The sequence below is a fragment of the Bemisia tabaci genome, chromosome 8 (genome assembly GCF_918797505.1).
Source record: "Bemisia tabaci chromosome 8, PGI_BMITA_v3".
Taxonomy (NCBI): domain Eukaryota; kingdom Metazoa; phylum Arthropoda; class Insecta; order Hemiptera; family Aleyrodidae; genus Bemisia; species Bemisia tabaci.
The window spans coordinates 13,140,872-13,146,432 of NC_092800.1; positions in this window are offsets into that span (position 1 = coordinate 13,140,872).

A 5,561-nucleotide genomic window follows, 5' to 3' on the forward strand; every position below is an offset into this window, starting at 1 on the left:
TTTTGGCTAAAATACGCCTTAAGACCTATGCATAAGCAACCATACAGTACGTAATTAGAGTCGTATTCCTTAAATCAGGGTTGCCTCGAAAATTGCATAGGCGCAACTCGTGATTAATGTAGTAATTCCCAGATTTCATTTGGTTCGGTTTCTTTTAAAAAAATATAATAGAAGCGAAAATCTAAAAACCACCGTAACCGAGATACGAATTTTTCATCTTCGATGTGCGATCTTCTCGTAGAAGTTATGGAAATTTTTTTTTTTATTAAACCTATATAAAACTACATGAGCCTAATATTTTAGCCTTGTTTACCCATTTTTTTTTGATTTATTATAACTACATTTCGACGGTGTAAGTCCGCAAACAAGTATCTCGTTTGCTGTGTTTGAAAATCTCCAATCCTATTTTATTTTTTTAAACGAAAACAAATCGACTTCCTTTTTTGAAGTTTTCACAGGATTTTCTTCGCACAGGGAATAAAAATCACGGCAATTTCTAGGAATTGACAATGAGTAGTTTTCCATTTAAAAAATGAAGTATGACAGGAAGTCTACCACGTTGCGAACCGAAATCCGTGGCTGTGGACTTACACTATCGACAGATTGAACAAATGTTTTCAGTTCTTAAAAATGAGGTAAACATTTTCTGAAATCTGCACAGGAATTTGATAAAAATTTGAGAGTCTCAGAAAAAAATATTTTAAGGTTTGAAGGTTTGTCTGAAAACCACTATTTCATTATGAGAAATTTCACCGGAGCTTGGAGCTCCTTGCTACTTTCTTTATCGGCATGGCAGTTACTCCTGCGTTGAATCCAATGGCAAACCTGAGTCCTCGGGTTCGGGTGCCAATTGAGTTAGATTTACGATCTTGCAATGGCTGCAGTTTACAGACTTGCTTTCCGCATTGCACTGGAGCAAAATTTCCTCCAATAATCGATCCCCGCCGGACAGAGAGTGAACCAACCTTCTTTTTGAAACTCGAAAATAACATTGATAATATTGAAACAGGATCATAAAAAAGTATCCAGTAGAGAAACAACGCTTCCAGAGGGAAAAAATTGCAGCACTGGGCAGGACCGGATTTAGGGGGTGGCCACATGGGCGGATGGGCCGTGGCCCATGGCGGCAAATTTTGCAATTTTTTAAACATAGGTATAGAAAAAATCAGATTCAGAAACAAATCGAAAACGAGACAAGGCGACAAAATCTCTAATTTTGTTGCCTCGGCGCGGCGATCGGCATGAAACGCGTATTAGGGCCTGCAAGACTCGCGAATACTTCACGGATTGCGTCAAACACAGGGCATTCAGCAGCGGTCGGTGTGAAACGCATAGCGCCTACAAGACTGCATGAATACTTCACGCATTGCGTCAAACGCAGTGCGTTCAGCAGCGGTCGGTGTGAAACGGATAGCGCCTACAAAACTGTAGGAATACATCACGCATTGCGCCGAACGCAGTGCGCCCAGCGCGGCGCGGGGTGGCAGAAGTTAAAATGATTAAACCGCATATGTTTGTTCTTTCATGATTTTTTCGTTCGTTTCTGATAAATGGAAGGCCTTGTCCACACAGAGATAGGTTTACGGAACTTAACTTTCGCGCAAAATTCCGTGAGCTTTTGCTAGTAGTATTGACAGGAATTTCGCAAAAAATGTGTCCAACACGAGTAAAAGCGTCTTATGCACTCCTCCCCCTCCGGCACGTTCACTTGATGGTTTTTATTGATATTTTAAAACGAATGAGAAGGGAGCGGCAAAATACAGGCGGCCCATAGGTGGGAAGTAGGTAAATCCGGCCCTGATGGCACTGGGAAAAAATAGCTTGTAAACTAATGATTTATTACAACACGAAGATTCGCCTTCATCTATCAGGATAGGCAAAAGTGGACTCCTTCATGTTAGAATAGTGGTATCGAAATATCGTGCCCTGGAGTAGCACAAAGATATATCCTTGCTTTGTAAATACTACTATTATGACTCGTTCTGCCTACCCGGTGAAATGAGGGGTAATTTACACGAATAATCATTCCTCGCATTCTTAGCCCGGAGGCCAAATTCTCTCGTTGACTCTCTTAACAAATAGTTTTATTTAGAGTACCTATATTAAGAGAGTATGGCCACTGGGTCCCACGGAGAGGCTTAGGACCCAAAAATGGCGGTGCTTTGTTTTGGTTTTTGAGGATGGGAGGGGGGTCATTGCCAACTTTTGACGGTTATCACCAACCGCACTTGCTGCCAACCTTACTACATCTAAGATCATTTTTCTCAAAAATTGCACACGATTAGCCTTAAAAATATGTAAAAAAATCGCAATAGTGCATTTGGGTAAAGTTCTCGTTACGATAAGCAAAGACAACTACATTTTGAATCATTTTGCATTACATTAACTTTATGGCGTCCGCCATTTTTGGGTCCTAAGGGCTCCATTCAGCCTAAGATGGCTGAGCCAATCAGAGGTGGTAACTCCAGTGGCCATACTCTCTCAATATAGGTACTCTAGTTTTATTGTTAGTCTAGCGTTTATTATCAAGCATTTTTCACCAAAATAAAAAAATAACTTATATCGAGAAAGAGCCCTCACCAAGAAAGTTTACGTACTTTTAGACTACGGTAAAAGATCACGTGACGCTGCTTTAGCATTCAAAGTAATTAAATGCAAGACCCAAGATGACAGATCATATGTCGCAGTTTAAAAGTGCGTAAACTTATTTGGTGCAGACCCTACTTTTGTTATACCACTATTATCACGAGACCTAAGTAATCCTGATGTTTTTTTGACTCTCGCGATGGCACAAAGACACCAGAAATCTTCACATCCCGACAGCCGTTTTGCTAAAGGTAAGCTTTCCCTCCCAAACTTAAATTTCTTTTACTTACTTTTGCCTACGACGCCGCCATTCTGAATACCAAATTACCCATACATTCAACAACGACGCATGCTAGGTGCGTACTCTTTGTCGGTCCGATATCTCTTATTTATACACGTGTTCTTATATTAATGCAGAATATAAGGAAAGAGCTAAACTTGCTGTCAGTTGGGCCTTATTTTCCTCATGTCGTTTATATTATATATCTTATCCCCCCCCCCCTTGTCGTAAGAAATTGGTTGAGAGCAATGTGTAGTTGGCTACCGCTTACACTCACAATGATCACTTGACTTTCTTTCAGGTTCATGCGGTTAAGTGGGACGCTGTATCCGGAGAATAGGTTGTCAAGTCTGACGCTTGTCGCGACACAAACGCAAAGGGTTCTAGTCCCCCATTAAGGTGATTTGATGGAGGATAGTTTGCGTGTCAAAGCGACGTGCGATATATCGCATCGATTTTTTCCATAATTTCAGTCACTCGTCATTTTTTTCGAATTTTGAGATCGCACTTCTGTTCGAGTGCAGTTTTGATATCAGTATGGAATGCGATATTTTCCCTCTAAAAAACCACGCCTTTATTACGTTGAATTTCTTTGTCAAATTTGGTACATGAGTTCTTAAGTCTCATGACAACAGAAGTGCGATCTCAAAATTCGAAAAAAATGACGAGTGGCTGAAATTATGGAAAAAACCGATGCGATATATCGCGCGTCGCTCTGACACGAAAAATGGCCTCCATCGAATCACCTTAAGCATCAGGTCGGTGTCAATTCCTTTGCGATCCTTTTTTAAAAACTCCCCCTCCCGCATCCTATCCAAAATTGAGAAAAACATAAGAGACCGGATCTGTGAAAAGGGACCTCTTTTTCCGGAAAAAAATATTTCTCAATCTTTTACCAAAGCTGAAACCATGTTTTCTACAACCTGAATGTTTTGTCTCTAATCTGAAGAACTTAACTTTCCTTTAATTTTTGAGTTTTCAGGGTCAAAATTGCGCCAAAATTTCCAGATGTTTTCTTTTGAGTTACTGTACTTGAGTTTACTGCCTGCAAAATGTTAGGATCCCTTTTCCGCATTCGGTACGTTGTAGGTATTTAAAAAGGAGGGGGGGGGGGGGGGGCGTTCTAGGCTTCAAAGTTAAATGAACTCCAAATTTCAGTCCAAAATTTTCAACAAAACAATTTTCTTTTTCTGTCTCTTCCCCGCGGACGATAACCCGGATGATCCATCGCGCACAAAAGTAAACCTGTCTCTTTTGACGATACACATGCGCGGAAAATCGGTGAAAACTATCTGAAGCTAGTTTTTAACCTCGAGAGGAAAGCGAAAAGAGCTCCACACCAAGGCTATTCTCAGACTCCCGTTTTCTCGCCGTCCGGCCGGCCGGCGCAGGTCGTCGTCGTCGTCGGCGCGTGGTAAATTAAGGTACGCTCCCACAGACAAGGCGCGACGCGAAGATGATTGCGCAGCAGAGCCGTGCTACCGGGTGCAAAGATTTTCAACTCAACCATTCCCTCAAACGTCATAGGCAGGTTTAAAATTATCACCAAATTAGAGCCTTTAAAATTCGGAATTCGCTTATTCGAAAACCTCGGAAATTTCAAGGAAATTCCCGTTCCCTCTCGCAAAAGTACCAAAACCGTGGTATCTCAAATAATTTAATCTTCATAACTCGAAATTATTTCGTCTCATTATTTTCCCTTATTGATTTGCAGTTTCCGACGGTTACCTAATTAATTCGAAAAAAAAACATCGTTTCTCGGAGGGAATAGGAGATGACCTAAGTGAATCGAGGTCACCGAGGCCGATTATAAAAGAAACGAATACTCATGCAGAAAAACATGTTTTTTGTTCCATTTTTTTGTGAAGGGATTAAAATTAGTTAATAATTTATATTAATGAAATGAAAATGTTTCTTTTACATTATCAATGGTTTGAATTTACATGCAAACCCAAGAACCACTTTCACAGCGCTCACTAGAGTACCTTTATAGACAGAGTATGGCCATTCGTATCTTTTTACTACAGGAAAACTGTTCCGCTTTTTGATTGGTCAACGAGTTTTTAGGCTTCATGATGCTCTTAGGGCCGTAAATAAACAAACAAGATGGCGGCTCACCGTAACATCGATGAGAAGCTAAATTTGACAAAAATTTCAATTATGCGGCAGTAACAATTTAAACGAGCATATCTACGAATAGCACACGAAAAACACATGAAAGCATTGTTAAATTGCCTTTCACCTTTATCACAGGAGGATGTAAGATGTGCATAACCTCAATCTTGCTTGCTGATAACGGCCATCTTGTTTGTTTATTTACGGCCCTAAGAGCATCGTATCAGCCTATTCGCTCGCGACCAATGAAAAACCGGAACAGAAATGGCCATACTCTGTTTATAAAGGTACTCTAGCGCTCACCGGCGCTTTGCGACACCTAGCCGCCACAATACCCACAATTGTAATTCTATTTCCTGTATTTTTCATTTCAATCTGCAATGACATCAACCTCCATAACTCGAAGATTTTATCCTAATCTCAAAACATGATTCCTCGATTTCTGTCGGTCTCTCCTCACTTTCGAACCATCGCAGTGTGACTTTGTCGCACTCGCTCGCGCGTCGAATTCCGCGTCGCGCGCTGCCACTGGAACGGTGGCTTTATGCAAGGACGGCGCGCATAACAAGAGTCAAGCTCA